The sequence below is a fragment of the Cyprinus carpio genome, chromosome A1, assembly GCF_018340385.1.
Source record: "Cyprinus carpio isolate SPL01 chromosome A1, ASM1834038v1, whole genome shotgun sequence".
Classification (NCBI taxonomy): Eukaryota; Metazoa; Chordata; class Actinopteri; order Cypriniformes; family Cyprinidae; genus Cyprinus; species Cyprinus carpio.
The window spans coordinates 32,336,387-32,355,586 of record NC_056572.1 but is presented as its reverse complement, the minus strand read 5'-3'; the positions used below and the strand labels follow the sequence as shown (position 1 = coordinate 32,355,586).

The 19,200-nt window shown below is 35.6% G+C and overlaps 1 pseudogene; it reads right to left on the bottom strand.

Moving 5' to 3' along the window:
- Positions 1-19,200, bottom strand: part of LOC109073120 — a 126,111-nt pseudogene that overhangs the window by 51,836 nt on the left and 55,075 nt on the right.

The following is a 19,200-nucleotide window of genomic DNA, read 5'->3' as shown; positions in this document are numbered from 1 at the left end:
GAAGTATGCTAGCAACTTGTTAAAACATAACATCAATGTGCTAAAACATGGAGTAAAACCTTAAAAATTCAATCTTTTAAAGTTATTTTAAACTTTCAGACAAGTGTATCTTCAAACTTTATTGTTACTGTTCCTGTTAACATCCAAAAGTCCTGAGATCCACTAGCGCATTTGTACTCTGCCATTCAAAATGCTCATTTTGTTGTAATGAAAGCAGCACTGAAGCAGACTTGATCAAAACTTGATGATCATTTTCCTGCATGATTGTTGTGCCATTCAGACTTCTAAGATCAGACTGAAATGATCAGTATTTTTATTGCTAAAATAAAGCTTTCAAATTCAATTTCACTAACATTTTGGCTGCCTATTTTCAATCAATGTTTTGAGTTTTAAGTTCTCCAGAATGTCACAGTGTGTTTTCTCAAACCAAGAAACCAATGAATTCCTCATCACATAGCCCTTTTAAATCTGTATATGCAGGGATTAAAAGCCACAAAACTCCAATTTTGCTTCCATTGGGCCTTTGAAAAGGGATCACAGGCTATTTCTGTCCCCTGGAGCAATTCAACAGGTGAAATTCACTCATTTAGTCTCATTCAACAGCATTTACGCATAGACTTTCTCTTTACGTTGTCCCGCTGAGAGGCTCTGTTGCTTGACTTACTCTCTGTGTTTGTGTCTTTATGTTGTCATGCGAGGTCTGCAGCGAGATTTGCTGACGTAACACTATGGTAGATTTAAAGTACGTTATCATGCCATGCAGACTGACAGAGTCAAGTCTCATTAATAAAAGGCTCAGGAATCTTTAATTGTGGAGGGAATTTCCAAAGGGAACAATGATTAATTTTCATGTAAATTCAAAGTCTCTGTGATGCTTTAATAATCATTTCAGAAATGTGATAAGCATCTTCAAAAGGAGCCAAAGGTGACAAGAGCTGCAGAAATGAAAAGAAATGAGCAGAACAGAGCGATTATGTTCTCTGCTGAAAGGTAAGAACAGTGTTTTTTTTTTCTTAATAATTCTTATTCTCTACATTTTAAAGCCAAAGCCTGTCATTTCTGTGCCACTATCATCACTAAACTGAAAATTATTAATGTTCATTTTTAATACATTAACATCATATAGATATACACCTATTACATTTTACAAGATTCATAAAAAGAAAATAGTTTTATTCAGGGAGGATGAATTAAATTAATAAAACTCTGACAAATAAATAGATTTATAATATTACAAAAATATTTCCATTTCAATTGCACTAAATGCTAATGTTTGGGACTATACTTCAAAGAATCCTAAAAAAAAAGTATCACATTTGCACAAAAATATGAAGCACAAAACTGTTTTTTAACATTGATAATAATAAGAAATGTTTCTTGAGCATCAAAGCAGTATATTAGAATGATTTCTGAAGGATCATGTGACACTGAAGTCTGGAGGAATGATGCTGAAAATTCAGCTTTGAGCGCAGGAATAAATTACATTTTACAATATAATCAAACACAGAAAACAGTTATTGTAAAATTGTGAAAATATTTCGAAATGTTACTGTTTTTTTGTAGCTGTATATTTTGGAGCAAATAGTTGTGGCAAGCATAAGAGACTTCTTTGCTAAAAAAAAAAAATTCAAATCTTAACAAACCCACAAAGTTGAAATAATGAATTTAGCTTATTTTTTAACATAGTGTTAAATTAAGACACTTTTGTTAACCCAACCACATCCTAACCACGACTACAGTGTACAAACCTAATTTCTAATCTTAATTAAATAAAGCAACAATGTGATTTAAGCACTGATTAATTGGCTCCAAACAAGACTAGACCCCACTGACTTTCATTGTATGGACACACAAAAAATGTGTCTACTGTATGTTGCACAGAAGGAAAAAAAAGAGTTGAGTTTTCATTTTTATATGAACTTGATGTCTGAAGTGCCATTTGGACCCGCTAAGAGATGTGTTTAAAGATCAAATTACCACAGATTTCTACTTCAGCCACCAGTCAGTCTTCTGTTCATAAAAAACACAGAGGCCTCAGATTGATCTATTCTAGTCTCGTTCGTATTGTCAAACAATGGTTTTCTAAGGAAAATAGGCGAAAAGAAATTATTACTTTGTGCCGAGCCAGAGCTGTTAAAACTCTGAGAAGATCTTGTGGCTGAAGTTGTCGAGCCACTTAAAAAAGCATCATATCTACCATCTTGTTTTGTTCAAAAGCTCCGACTTGAATTGTAATGTCGCTTTATCAGAATGTGCTTTGGGTGGAGCGGCGGCGATAATAAAAAAGAGATTTGTAGCGGAAAGAACGCATGCGGAGAGGAAGCGGAGGAAACTTCTGTTTCATAGTTTATTGGGGTTTGGGTGGAAGAAAGGCACAGTGATAAAGAGCAGAGCTGAAAACATAGATCGAGGAGTGCTACTGAGTTAAAGCCGCCGTTCGCTTTTGGCAGACGAGAGACGAGAGCGCTGGAATTATGTCTAGATGTTGGTACAGCGGGCCACTCTGAAGCCTTCATTTCATGCTGCGTTACGGCCGCCGTTCGCTTTAAATCACCGGAGGCTTTGTGTCTGCCGTCAATTCCAGAAATGTGACGGGAATAGTAATTAACAACAGCTAAAGTGCCTTCGAGCGCAGTAATACACTGATGAAGAAACTACAAAATGCACTGACCTCCGAGTTAATCAAACACAAATACATCGCAAAACACGATTTGGAGAGTTACATGACAAATTATGTGACAAAAATGTCCATAATGCTCACTCTTTTCCCATCCAAAATACCACTTTCTACTGCCCAAAACCTGTGTGTATGGGCTTTCAGTGTCATGACTGTGAAGAAGAAATGAGTCTCAGTTCAGCCCTTCAGCTAATATTATCACAACAACACTGGTATATAAAGCATGGGGAGCGAAAGTTATCCGCTAGCGTTGGCATTCATCTCAATGACGGTTTCTCATCCCCTCTGGATGTGCGCGACCTGCGCATGATTGCATCTCTTTAAATGTAAAAGTCATGTGACTAATCACTGTGTAGCTGCGGGGAAAAATGACATCATCACAACCCAGACTGGCTGATGGTATCACAGGAACACATGATCCTCAACTGAGACAACAAAGGCAGCAGACAGAGAGAAAAAAAAGGCAAAATTTTATGCCAAAAAAAATTAAAAAAATAAATAAATAATGTAAAATAATAAAAACTGTGCATACATATTGAAGCACTTGCATCATATAATAAAATTAATATTTTGCTATTTTATTTCTTCAAGACAGCAGATGGAGGGGAAAAAATGAGGCAAGGCCAGTTTATGGAAGAAGTAAATAAATAAGTATATAATAAAGCTAAATAATAACGGCAATTGATACATTGCATCATATAATAAAATTAAACATTTGCTATTTTATTTCTTTAAGGACAGCAGACAGGGAAGAAATAAGTCAATGCAATCTTCTCGGACCACTGGCAAAACATCTGTTACAGATATAAGGAAAGGAAAATTGGTATTTTTTCAAAGAACAACAGGACATGGAAAAAATAAGGTAGAATAAATAAACAATGACAAAAAAATCTATTTGTATATATTGGGCCATCTTGTGTCATACATGGAAATAAAATCAAATGTTTGCAATTTTACCAACCACCCTTTTTTTTAAAACGGGAAAATAAACCAATGTCATGCCTTTGTTTAAAAAAAAGAAACAAAATAATTAAATAAATAAATACAAAAAATCTTCAAAAGACAGCAGACCGGGGCGGGGGGGGGGGGGGGGGATGGGGTCATGCTTTTATAATTTCAGGCCTTGAAAAGTCTTACAACCAATAAACTTATTAAATATCTGTCACTAGGAAAAACTCTATTATAATATAATGAAATAATGATATTTGCTTAATAATGACATGTTTATTGTAAGACTTCAGAACGGGGAGAGGGAGGGGTGGGGGTCAGGAGGGTGTGGGGTGGGTAGGAGATAATTTCATGCTTGTCTGAAAAGTTCTTACAATAAATAAATACATTACTGCGCATGGCCTGGCAAAACATCACAGTAAATTGCATGCTTTTTGTCTTACAAAAATATTTAAATCAAAGAATTAAAATATATTTATTTTCATTGTATCAATTTCATAAATAAAGATAGACACTGGCAAAAAATCTATTATAATAAAGTCTGCTATTTTATTGCTAGCTTTGAATAGCGGCACTTTTTAAATGGAGAAAGATCACTTTGATCTTAAAATTATTTAGTTACAAGAGAGTCCAGAAGGGGGCTCAATGGACATAATTACTTTAAACTTGACTCCTTGGTTTCCCGAAAGGCTGACTTCTGTAGAGTCAACATGATGGCATTTAAAACCCACTTAACTTTCAATATTACAGGTGCATCTCAATAAATTAGAATGTCGTGGAAAGTTAATTTATTTCAGTAATTCACCTCAAATTGTGAAACTCGTGTATTAAATAAATTCAGTGTACACAGACTGTAGAAATTTAAGTCTTTGGTTCTTTTAATTGTGATGATTTTGGCTCACATTTAACAAATTAGAATACTTCTAGAAGACCAATAAAAAAAAAAAAAACATTTTTAGTGAATTGTTGGCCTTCTGGAAAGTATGTTCATTTACTGTACATGTACACAATACTTGGTAGGGGCTCCTTTTGCTTTAATTACTGCCTCAATTCGGCGTGGCATGGAGGGTGATCAGTTTGTGGCACTGCTGAGGTGGTATGGAAGCCAAGGTTTCTTTGACAGTGGCCTCAAGATCATCTTGCATTTTTTGGTCTCTTGTTTCTCATTTTCCCTCTTGACAATAGCCCATAGATTCTCTCTGGGGTTCAGGTCTGGTGAGTTTGCTGGCCAGTCAAGCACACCAACACCCTGGTCATTTAACCAACTTTTGGTGCTTTTGGCAGTGTGGGCAGGTGGCAAATCCTGCTGGAAAATGAAATCAGCATCTTCAAAAAGCTGGTCAGCAGAAGGAAGCATGAAGTGCTCCAAAATTTCTTGGTAAACGGGTCCAGTGGACTTTGCGTTTTCAAAAAGCCACAATGGACCAACACCAGCAGATGACATTGCACCCCAAATCATCACAGACTGTGGAAAGCTTAACACTGGACTTCAAGCAACTTGGGCTATGAGCTTCTCCACCCTTCCTCCAGACTCTAGGACCTTGGTTTCCAACTGAAACACATTGCTCTCATCTGAAAAGAGGACTTTGGACCACTGGGCAACAGTCCAATTCTTCTTCTTTTTAGCCCAGGTAAGACGCCTCTGACGTTGTCTGTGGTTCAGTAGTGTCTTAACAAGAGGAATATGACAATTGTAGCCAAATTGACACGTCTGTGTGTGGTGGCTCTTGATGCCTTGACCCCAGCCTCAGTCCATTCCTTGTGAAGTTCACTCAAACTCTTGAATCGAATTTGCTTGACAATCCTCATTAGGCTGCTGTTCTCTCGGTTGGTTGTGCATCTTTTACTTCCACACTTTTTCCTTCCACTCAACCTTCTGTTAACATGCTTGGATACAGCACTCTGTGAACAGCCAGCTTCTTCTGCAATAAATGTTTGTGTCTTACCCTCCTTGTGAAGGGTGTCAATGATTGTCTTCTGGACAAGATCAGCAGTCTTCCCCATGATTGTGTAGCCTAGTGAACCAAACTGAGAGACAATTTTGAAGACTCAGGAAACCTTTGCATGTGTTTTGAGTTGATTAGCTGATCGGCACGTCACCATAGTTCTAATTTGTTGAGATAGTGAATTGGTGGGGTTTTGTTAAATGTGGACCCAAAATCATCACAATTAAAAGAACCAAAGACTTAAACTAATTCAGTCTGTAATCACTGAATTTATTTAAAACACGAGTTTCACAATTTGAGTTGAATTACCAAAATAAATGACTTTTCCACAACATTTTAATTTATTGAGATGCACCTGTAAATGTCATTTCAGGTTAAGCAGATACTTAGAGAGGAAAACAAGCATAGGCCAGGACCTCAATATATGCAACAGAACCAACTGGGTTGCATAAAAAAATAAATTAAGACTTATTGTTTTTTTAAAAACTATGAGATGTGCAAATTCAGATTTTTTTTTTTTAAAGAAGCTACAACCGATGAATCATGCAAAAAAAAAAAAATAACAGCAGGAATGTACATTACACAAGAACAATAGGCTCAATTTGGATGTCATGTTGACTTTCTGAAGGATACATGCAGTGAACGACACTGTGAATTCCGTTGACGTCAGTCCAATGAAAAGCGACAGAAAAATAAAAGGTCTCATTCATAAAAAACAACACACTAGCGTTTGACAGTTGCTGAAGAATTTGCCGGTGTTGGGGGCGAATGAGAATCACATCACTAATGATAAAACATCAGCCTCACATTGCATTCCAATTACTTTGTTGAGGACATGACATCTTTTTCTTTTTTGGATCATATGCAATTGTGGTTAAACCAGAGGCAAAATGCAGCTAAAATGGCCTTAAAGATGAACGCAGGCTGATAATTAGATGTCTAGGGATAGATATGGCTGCTTGAGTTACCTGTCTGTAGCAGGAGAGCAGGTGTTGAGGCCAAATAGCCTCGCTGAATAATGCACACATGATGATAATTGCTTAGCAGGGTCTGATCTATGGGAGCTCCAGTCTGGGAATGTGTGTCTCGCCGAGTTAATGATCTCAGATTCTTCAATGGCCAAACCACACATTCATGGCCCCCCTGGACCAGCGTACAACGATTTGTTTCAGATAAAAACATGCCTATGCTAATACTTGTCGACTTTGGGAAGTTGCCGCTGATAACGGTGCATGCTGAGAAGTGTTGTGCATGTACATAAAAACAGAAACCCTGGGGAAAGAGCGAGAGCTGGAAACAAAGAGCAATTTAAGCTGTGAGATTGTTCAGCTTGTTGGTTTATTAAGTTTTCATCTAGCTTTTAGTCCAAGGATCAGACAAAATCCTGGATTTTAGAACAGACTCCGTTCAGTTTACAAGTGTGATATTTGAACTGAATTAGCCTCAAAAACAAATGTCAGTAAGTGGAATTTATTAAATTGCAATTAAATTCATTGAAAATTCACACAGAGACACAGAAGTTTTGGTAAAAAATAAATAAATAACTAAATAAAAATAAAACCACTAATTGCGCCTATATTCTCTCATATGCAGAATATACTGTACATATTCTGATTAGACATATTTCACTAAGAGTCCAATGCTTAAAAAAAATATAAACCATAGCCAATATTTTTTTCACATTTAGCCATAAAGCACTATAAAATGTCCACAATTTTCAATAAAAATATCAAAATATTACATTATATTATTGAAAATATTAATATAATACATATACTTTTTATATACTATACAATATACTTTGAAATTCATTATATTATTTTTTAATCTATTAAATCATTCTTAGATTTTAATGTGTAAATTAAGATATAAACATTATATAGTTACATTAATACAAAACTATAAAAGATAAATGTATCATATTTAATTTACAATAATTAAAACAATAATACAAATATTAGAAAAATACACACACTTACACATATTTGTGTTAATGATCATTGTGTATATGATTATTAAATGCAATATATGCTTACATATAATTTAAATAAAAAAATATTATCACACATAAAATATATTATAAAATTGCACATATTGCATATAATTATTAAATACAAAAACTGTAGATTTGAACATATACAAATATACACATAACAACATATTAAATATAAAATATCTGCTTTTTCCACAAAAAGATAAATGTATTTTTTTTAATATATTAAATATATAATATAAATAATAATAGGACACATTCCAAAATGTAGATTACTGCTACAAAAAATAACAACATATATATTTTTAATCAAAATGTCTTTAATAATAAGGTATATTAGTGTTGATGATCATTGTGTATATATTACATTTTGAATTCTGCATACTGTTTGCTAAATTTCAGTCTTGAAATGGAATATAAATTGGAATCTGATGAAACGTCTAAGTGCACGAGCATCAACGCACTGAACTGTGGTGGTCATGTCACATCCATCCATCAGAAACCCCAAAACATCTCCAGTTGCAGCATCTGTAAACATGTCCACTTTCTTCTTCCACAGGTTTTCACTGAGCTGTGTGATCACTCCTTCATCTGACTGAAACGCACAGGAACTGAGCAGCGCGGTTTCTTTAAAAACATCTATGCGTTGTGTCGGAGTGCATTGTGGACTGCTGTGCTTTAGAAAGCTTTCTACTAAAGGTTTCCCGCGTCGCGCCCTTGTTCTCTTCTTCACCTCACGCTTCCACGCAGCTCCATTCTCTTCTAACGCTCAGGTTACAGCTCTCCCACAGTGAGATGGAGGGAAGAGAGAATGCAAAGGTAAAATGAAAGAAAAGCAGGAGAGAGGGAGGGTGGTTGAGTTTCCAAGAGAGAGGACAGGCACTCTCCTTTGAAGTGTTAAACATCCTTGAATAATTTAGTGCAGGCTAAGTATAGCTCTAAAACAGCCATTTCCATCTCTGAAATAAACCCTCGCTCCGCAAGCGCTCTGCATCTCGCTCAAACCGCCTTTTGTGTCGCATTCTTTCTTGCAAACAATTCCAGCTTCACTCAACCTGCACTTGAACCTGTTCTCTAGGAGCAGGAATCGCCAGGGATCTTACCACACAATGCACTCACCATCCTTCAGCCGCAGGACATTTCTTATGATATTCACTGCAGATTTCAGATCACAATATAATAGATTTTTTTTTGTGACCAGATTCTCATTCAGATCTGGATACTAGATTGGTTTCTTCACAACCACAAATTAATGAAACTGTTTAAATCCTGCCATCATTTACTCAGTTTATTCATTCTATAACATAAAGGAGAAACTATAAGAAGCATGAAAGAAAGAATCATACATGAGCGTGAGTAGATGATGACAATGATCATTTTTGGGTGAGGTATCCCTTTAAAACAAATCTCAGTTATTTTCTCCCTGTGGAGCAGCTAAACCATCATTGCACAGCAAATGTGACATTGCACTTTACATTGAGTTAGTGAATGTATATTGTATGATTCACAGTAAGAGGAAAATAATTATACACTAGTTTAATATTTCTGCCGCTTATTCATTCTCATGCAGAGCCATTGAAAAACAAGACCTGCTGATCGATAATGACAACTGCAAATTTAAAGGTTTGATGCTCATTTCAGATCACATAAAATACCTGTTCAAATAAAAAAATATTTTTTATTTATTTATTTTATAAAAAGGGTCAGTTTAGTATTTTTTCTACTGTGCTTTATACTGTAGGTTCTACCCTAGACAAAACAAACCATTTTTTCTGTGTAGAGAGTAAAAAAAAAAAAAATCATTAAAATATTATATATATATATATATATATATATATATATATATATATATATATATATTATCTATATATATATATATATATGAAAACATTTAAAACATTTATATTGTTACTACTTCAAATGTCGCTCTTTTGCATTTTCTATTTACGCAAGAATTCCAAAAAAGTATCGCAATTTACACAAAAATATGAAGCAGCACAACTGTTTTCAATACAGTAATGTTTTTTGAGCAACATATCGGCATATTAGAATGATTTCTGAAGGATCATGTGATACTGAAGACTGGAGTAATGATGCTGAAAATTCAGCTTTGATCACAGGAATAAATTACATTTCTATATTCACATAGAAAAACGTTATTTTAATTTGTAATAATATTTTACAATATTACTGTTTTTGAACAGATTTTGATCAAATAAATGCAGCCTTGGTGAGCAGAAGACACGTCTTTCAAAAACACTGCATGGTATTGTTATTAAAGGATATTTCAGTTACTGTATATATAACAGAAAAAATATGTGACATTTACCAAAATAAACAAGTTGCATTTGTTGCAAATGCTAAAAATGTCACTATTGATATGCATTAATGAATAGAGTCAGGTTTGATGCTCACTGAGCACACAAACTGCTTGAAAACAGTATAAGGTACTTTGGATCTGCCACATGAATTAAAATAAAAATAAAAATCTATTTTTCATTATATTGATTTCACAGTTTAACAACAGAGTAACACAGCACTGTATTGATCGGCTGTCATCTTTACAGTGAAGGCGGCTCTTCACAGCAGATACTGCACTAAACATCCAGAGCAGGAGTTTATACAGTAGGCAAATTAACTCTGATATTACACCCACAACTCATTACTTTTTTTTGCCGCTTTAACAATCTCGTCTGCTTCACTACTTCCTCCTGTCCTGTTTGCCCTGACGCCTCTGAACAGCTCTTACCTGCAGGTGTCCTCCTGAATGTAGAGGGCGATGAGTTGCTTCGGGATGCTGAAGGACAGCGTACACTCGGCCATCTGCTCCCGAACCAACATCCATTTACTGTCCACCGTCTGAAACCTGTACACCTTACACACCGCATTCTTAAACACTGATGGAGAGAGAGAGAGAGAAAGAGACATTAAATGAGACCTACTGTACAGTAAGTGATCATTTAGGCAAAGGACTGTGATTAACGACAGTCTGTTCCTTCCACAAAGGTATTGTGTGACTTCAGAAGATTTGGAAATATAGCACACTTAACTATCTATCTATCTATCTATCTATCTATCTATCTATCTATCTATCTATCTATCTATCTATCTATCTAATCTATCTATCTATCTATCTATCTATCTATCTATCTATCTATCTATCTATCTATCTATCTATCTATCTATCTATCTATCTTAGAGTGCCTTCTACTTTCCACAGGACTATTTAAAATGTTTTAGTCCTGTGAGGAGAGATGGAGGGAAAGTGGTTCTGGGTAGCCGTGAATGAGAGCGCAGAACACGCTCTTATCAGAAGTGAGGTGGCAGTTTCCTCTAAGGCATGAAATATTGCTTCTCATCAACACTGGGCAATACAGGCGAATCAACGGAGCAGGACCTGAGGGGAAATCTGCAGGTCTCAAGCGACCGTTTACTTTTCCTCAATATAGAGTTGCTTAAATAGTGGACATTTTCACAATTTTTGGTCTTTGTGGTGGCAGCATGAGATTCTTATTAAATACACAGGGAAAAAAATCTACTGTAAGTCTTTAAGAGCTTAAACATGGGCCTTTGAAACAATGTGAGTATATACAGTATACAACAGAGAAGTCTGACCAACATAAACACAAAGGCTGAAACTAGTAAAAAAAAAAATTAAATTAACTTACAGTGAAAAGTAGCTAGATTTGTTGTGTTGCCCCCATATGTAACAATTAATGTTCTGTTTATATATTAAATATATGTTATATAATAGAAGAATATAAATATATAAATCTAAATGCATGTAAATATTTCCAAAATATAAGCTGTTTGTGAGTATATCTATATGTACATAATAAATATACACAGTTGTTATGTAAACAAAAAAAATAAAATATCTTTTATTTTGGATGCGATTATTTGGCATATATGTATATATATATATATATATATATATATATATACACACATATATATATATATATATATATAATATATATATATATATTATATATATATATATATATATATATTCATATTGCTATATTAAGTGGTGTATATTTGTGATATATGAAAATGAACATTTAGAACTATTAAATTTAGTGGAAATCTTCAGACATTAATTATAACCCTTTAAGTAAAAACAGCACACTCCAAAATACTAGATAGTCATCATGCTCATTGATAATGAAAATGTTGTATTACAACAAATTTCACAAGTGCTCTCTGACAATTTAAACACCACTGAAAAAAAAAAAAAAAAAAATCATGACCACCAAAATTGTTACATGTCCTTAATGTGTCCAGAAAGTACAGACAGGTGGTTGGCTGAGGTTGTGGAGTGAAGACAGAGACAGATGGACGCGTGACCTCCAGAGGAGGAGAACCTCATCCAGTGCCGAGTTCTTCACAGAAGAGGATTAACCTCTGACTCCGCCCTCACGTCTGCCCTCTAATCCGACGGCCAACCGGATCGCAGCATCTCTGCCTGCTCAAGCTCTTAGGGAAATGACTGTGCGTTGAGTTCTTGTGAAGCACAGGGGTCAGGGTGACGAGGACATATTTCATTAGTCACTCTTACCGAAGCAGCAGAGACTAACATATTTTTGACAAGCAGCGGTATGACTAAAACAACAGCCGCAATGACATTCAATACGGTTACAGATAGACAACAAATAAACACTGCGAAACATCAGATACAAAGATAACACCCTGGACTTCTAGAGAGATTCGTCTGCCGTTCCCGACTTCCACTCCATCCATCACATCACAGCAGCTCATAAATAAAGAAATGACCTTCTACAGAGTTTGCTTCTCAGGGAACTTTTCTCATTCGGAGACTTTGGGTCTATCCACTCACTAATAATGTGCCAAAACATCCCAGCTCTCTTCTTCTCAGTGTGCAAAACAAATGTACACAAACTAAACTAAAACGGCTTGAAAACTACCGTATTCCCCCAATACTGTTTAATCCGCTACGTTACCTGAGGTAATTAAGGTAATGAGCTGCACTTCACACCGCTGCTGGCTGTTATTTATCCTCAGCAATCACACTGTTCACTGGGACGGCAATCAAACGCTGCCCAATCCACTTTCATAATCTCAACAATACGGGTGGGAATCACACCGAATTCAACAATTCTGCTTCTGACTCTACTTAATGATTCCATTACTGATTAATTCATTGCTCACCCACATAATTGGACCGAAAATACACTAAAAAACATGCTAAATTAAAACAACACTATTTTTGATTTCATATTTAGTCTTAAGTACCATTTATTCCAAGAGAACTTCCCTAGAATAGGAAATTGGGCCTGAACAATGGAGTCAACAATACTCATTTAAAAAAAAAAAAAAAATCAAGGTGCTTTAAATGTTGTTTGTCCACCACAGGAGGTCATATGAGATGTTTTATTTACAATTACTTTTCATAATGTTGTAAAATCACACAAATCAGGGGTGTTCTTTTCTAGGAATAAACACAGAAGAAAATGATTTGTGATCACTGATGAATAGAAAGGTCAAAAGAACAGCATTTATTTAAAATAGAAATCGTTGTGACACTATAAAGTCTCATTTTTGATCAATTTAATAAGGCGAATGCAGTTCAAATGATGTCACGTTCTTGGGCATTGTACCCAACTGTAACCAGGTTGCATTATAAAATGCTTCCTAGACAGTAACAGCACGCAAGTTTGCTCAGGACTCCTGTTTTCCAGAGAAAAGACATCATGCATCATCTTTAGAGTTTCAGCAGAGATCACAAACTGCTCAAATTCGCCAAGGCACAAAAGCCTGTGAACAAATTCAAAGAACTCAATATAAACTCATAAATTTCTCATATGATTCTCCGGAGCCTGAATGATCTGAGCTGCTATGCACTTTCATTTATAGCTCTATAGTTTGATTTTAGTTCAACAACTGCCTCATTTGTATTTCTTCTAAAGAACTGAAAAGAAACCTCTGAGACAAAGTTGATCCATACATGAAATATAACTCTTTAAGTATAAGGAGTTTGAAGAACCACCCCTAATCAAGCAAATATATAGGAAATTACATCACATGTATCAGTGAATTCTGCATGGCTGCAGAGCATGAGAACTAGTGTTAGTGGCTGGTTAGCGTGATGGAAGATGGTTGCAAAAAGCATATTCACCACTGACAGCAATGTAAAACATGCATTCTGACGAAATATATTTTAATAACATAAACTGGAAATTATATTATACACCATCATTCAAAAGTTTGGATCATAAGATTATTTTTAAATGTTTTTGAATTAAAGTATCTTTTGCTCTCCAAGGCTGCATTTATTTGATCAAATTCACAGTACAAAAACGTGAAATATTATTACGATTTCAATTTCAGTATTCATTGTCACATGATCCTCCAGAAATCATTCTAATATACTGATTTGTTGCTTATAAACATTTATTATCAGTGTTGAAATTAGTAGTGCTGCTTAATATATATATTTTAATATTCATAAATGAATAGAAATCTTTTGTGACGTTATATAAGTTTTTACTGTCATTTTTTGTGATCAGTTTAATTGAGTATTGTGTCACATGACATTTATGCGTCAAAACAACCTGTCCGCGGAAATGAGTCGCCATAAGCAAAGGTGGCGGATTTCACAAACTCTTTCTCAAAACTTTGCATATGTGTTAAAAACACAAAATATAAAGTATTCTTTAACTCACCAGCATTCATTATTGGTCCATTATCTTTGTCATTAACACTTCCATGTGACGACTCGTACACCAACGTGCACTGTGGGAAGAAAACAAGATTGTGCATTTGAAAGTGAAGCTCATTTGTCCCGATTATTAGACATCAGCATAATGACTACTACTCTAAATACGACCGAGTTTAAAACACCGTCCCGTGACTCTTCTCTCTCTCCGTCTCATGAGCCTAGCACTTAGTGACAAGCTGTCACCTGCACCGCTGCTCAGATAATAGAGGACTTCTCCAAGTATCCCCTAGCGCCAGTGTAAGCAATCCAGGAGAGAAGAGACCCTCATGGCAGCTCAAGACAAACACGACCCCTCTATCAACATCAGCTGCAGCGCTCACGGCCTAATCACTTGAAATGCATCGCTCGCATCAGGGTTTAGTGCGATGACGGATGAGTCTTCATGTCTCATTAGGTCTCATGACCTTGGATGGGTCTGTAAGAGTTTCCAGTCAGTTCCTGGCACACAGCTCAAGGGAAAAAAAAAACCCAAAACAAGAAAGGAGTTGTGATCAGGCCATGTTTTATGAAGAGTCTTGTTCTGTGGCAGATGCTCCTCAAACATACATCAGGCCTGACCCACATTCCCTCAAGAAGAACAAAGAAAATCACTTCTGAAGCCCTCAGATCAAATAAAACCACAACAGCTCTGAGCCAATAAAAAGACACACACTTGTTTACAGTAGAACACAAAACAACTTATTATTATATCTATCTGTCCATCCTCCGTCTATCTATATTCCATCCATCCATCCATCCATCCATCCATCCATCTATCTATCTATCTATCTATCTATCTATCTAGTGATTCTAGATTCAAGATCCAAGTAGCTTTATTGGCATGGTACAAAAAGTATCTTTACATTGCCAAAGCATAGAAACATTTTTAAAAGACATTTAAACACAAATATACATAAGTATAGAAGTAGCCCATAGCATATAGAGTCTATATTCTGTATTCGAGAAAAACTTCCAATAAAGAGACAGGAGAAGGACTGGACACTGTCATGTCAGTTTGTGTGTGTTGTACAGTGTTTTCTTCCAGATGTGACTTGTGGTTCTGTCTGCTGCTTGTTCTTTTTATCATGGCAGGACTTGACATACCTTGCAGCCAGGTTAGAGCTTTTGAGGTTTCTCCCAGAATGTACGGCAGTTTGTCCTTTTGTTGTATCTGGTTGAAGTCTTTGTGCGGTTTGTGTGAATGGGGAAGAAAGTTTCTCCTAATTTGTGTATAATTAGGGCATGTTGTTAAAAAGTGCAGTTCTGTTTCCACTTCATGTTGTGTGCAGAAATCTGTCTTCTTTTGGCAGCCAGGTCTGTCTGTCTGTGTCTGTCTGTCTCTATAGAGAGGGTTATGGTCACTGAGTCCGTACATGGTCAGGACTTTTCTTAGTTAGGGTCTGCCACAGTGTTTAGGTATTCTGCCAATTTATATTCTCTGTTTAAAGACATAGCATTCTAATTTACTTGATTTAGCTGTTGCTTCTGTCCAGTTTCTCAGATATTTCTCTTTCCTGTGTTTTAATGATCTGATTTAGTCTAGCTGGGGTTTTGGATTGTAGAGTTTGTTTCTGAGACCAGCTGGCTGAGGGGGCTTTTCTATTGGGTGTTTGTCCCATTTGGTGAAGTCTCGGTTTGTGAGAGGACCCAGACCTCACATTCATAGAGTGCGATTGGTTCTATAGCTGATTGGATTATTTTTAGCCAGATTCCAATTGGGATGTCAAGTTTTATATTTTTCGTTGATTACGTAAAAAGCTCTTCATGCCTTGTCTCTCAGGTCATTCACAGCCTTGTTAAAGTTTCCTGTGTTACTGATGTTTAGAGGTATGTGTAATTTTTTAGTGTGTTCTAAGGCATGTGTTTAATTTGAAACTGCAATGTTGGTTTTCGTTAATGGCCCTTTTTTGGAATATCATAATTTTAGTCTTTTAAAGGTTAACTGACAAGACCCATTGACAGAAGGTGTGCTGGAGGTCCAGGTGCTGCTGTAGACACTCTTTTGTGTATATATGGTCTGATGTGCGGTATTTTGGTTGGAAGCCGATTTGACATTTACTCAGGACACATTTCTGTCAGTAAAGTAATCAAGGGGTCTGCTGTTTGGATGTTACAGAAGAGTTTACCTAAGTTTGATGTTTACACATATTCCGTGATAGTAATTAGGGTCGAATTTGTCTCCGATTTTATGAATTGATGAGGTGATGAGGCCTTGGTTCCAGGTGCTAGGAAATACATCTGCACTAAGGATGATATTAAACAGTTTAAGAATGGCATGTTTAAATTTTTGGTCTGTGCATTTAATAATTTCATTCAGAATGCCATCGATACCACATGCTTTTTGGGATTTCAGTTTTTGTATATTATCGCACAGTTCAGCTAGTGTAACGGGATAATCTAGGGTGTTCTGGTACTCTTTAATGGTTGACTCTAGAAACACATACTCTATTGTATAGTGAAATTTGTTCATGGTTTTTGTTTATATTGCTGAAGAGGTTAAAGAAGTGGTTTATCCACACATCTCCGTTCTGGATGGGTAACTCTTCATGTTTAGATTGGTTTAGTGTGGTCCAGTGTTCCCAGAAACGGTTTGATTCTAGAGATTGTTCTTTTAGCTGATTTTACATATTTTGTTTCTTTTTCGTTCTTAGGATATTCTTTATATTGTTTAAGTTCTCGTGTGTAGAGTTGGCATGCGTTTACAATGTCAGCATCTCTGTGTTTTCTGTACCTACCGTACGAATCTCCTCGCAGCTGCCGTTGACTATGTACAGACCCAGTGCACAGCAGAGCTGTAGAAGGTGTGTTTCCATTTTTGTGTTGTTGTTTTATCATGGTTGAGTCTGGGGTTTGTGTTGGTGATGAAAGGATGTCACCAATCCTGGTATGTCTTTCTCTCCCTAAGAGTGAAGTGTGTCCAGTTATTCGCCTGTTCTGGCATTTAAGTCTCCACAGATCGGTATGTTGCCCTGTGACTGGAAGCAGTTTGGTGGATGGGATGATGAGTTCTCTGTAGCCTATAGGGCAACTAGTAGGTCCATCTCCTCTGCTCCATGTCTCCTGCAAGATGATTATGTCTGAGTTTTTGATTTCTGTGGTGAAGTCTGTGTTTTTCCTTTTTAGTCCAAAAGCAGATGACTTCAGGCCTTGAATATTCCAACATGGAATTTTAATCCGAGGTGTAGTGATGTTGATGGTCATAAGTCTATCTATCTGTCTGTCCTTCTGTCTGTATGGGGAAGTTGTGGCCTAATGGTTAGAGTTTTTGACTCCTAACCTAGTGGGTGGGTTTGAGTCTCTGGCCGGCAATACCACGACTGAGGTGCACTTGAGCAAGGCATCTGTATTCCATCCATCCATTTGTCTGTCTATCTATCTACAAAATATTATCTAAGAAATAAACCTAAAATGCAACCTACATAAATAATTGTTTGAAAGAATAAAGTGCCCTTCCACTGTAGTTAATAAAAACAATGACAATAAAAAAAAATAATTATTATTAATAATAAAAAAAAAAATAAATCAAAGAAATAAAAATGAAAAAAAAAAAAAAAAAAAAAAATGTAAAAGTCTATAAACAAACAATGTTTTAATGTTTATCAAAATACCTCACACTTCAAGTGTCTGATAAAAATGGGTAATGATTTTATGGGCATTTTTAAACTGAAAAAATAAACATTATTATGATAGCTTGGCAACTCCACCAGTGCTGGGGAAAGTTACTTTTAAAAGTAATGCCTTACAATATTGCGTTCCTCCCTAAAAAAGTAACTAAATACGTTACTTAGTTACTTTTTATGGAAAGTAATGTGTTACATTACTTTTGCGTTACTTTCACGTTACTTTTTAAATATGAGCAGGGCTTGATTGTTTTTAATATAAGAAGTTCTATTTATAGCAAATGTAAAAGCCACTTTCACACCAAAAAGTGTAATGAATAAACCTCAGGCTGAAGGAAAAGTAAATTCACGTCTTGACAGTAGAACACAGGAGAAGAAGGTTCAACACTCTTCAGCAATAAAAAATAAAACAATGAAAGCACAATTGTTAGTTTATCTAAAGTCATTTTTGCTTATCCGTATGGTTGAACTGGATCATTAAAGGTCAGCAGCAAAGACACTGTTAATAAAAATGGGAATAGATACATTTGTGTTATTTAATATATTTAGTTATTGCAGGTTTGCGTCATATTCTGAGTTTGCATTTCATGGTTTTGATTAATTTTGATGAATACTAAATCTGTTTTGTTTTTTGTTTTTTTGTGAGTGGGATGAATTAATGCACATTCACATTTAGTCTAGAGAACTACAGTAACATCATGTTCACACAGCACACACAACGCCTCCATACTTCGGATTTCTCCCAATATGGGAACAGGAGGCTTGTCAGTCAAAAAATGGGGTGGGATACAAAGTAACTGGCGTTACTTTTTTGAAAAAGTAACTCAGATATTTTTCTTGTAAATTAAAAAGTAATGCGTTACTTTACTAGTTACTTGAAAAAAGTAATCTGATTACGTAACTCGCGTTACTTGTAATGCATTACCCCCAACACTGAAACTCCACTATCTGTCATTAAGGTCTATATACTTTCCAAACTTTAGCTTTTATACAGGGTTTTATCAATCCAGTATTCAAAGTTTGTCTTCACAAACTTCCCTTCACAAGTTAAAAAATGACCAGTTACGTGAATTTCATTCCAATTTATTTCTACTTCCCTGCATTTAAATGTAGATTCTGAATCTCTACCTCAATTCAAATTCAGCACTGTCATTTATAAGGGTTTCTCTATTAAAATCTCTTCAAGTTTCTCTAATTAAAATGGTGCTCAGTCTAAATATCCTCCATTTCCTCTCTCATGTCCTTCATCCATCTCCATAATGCCCCGCAATTCTCACACCCTTCTGGTTTCTTCC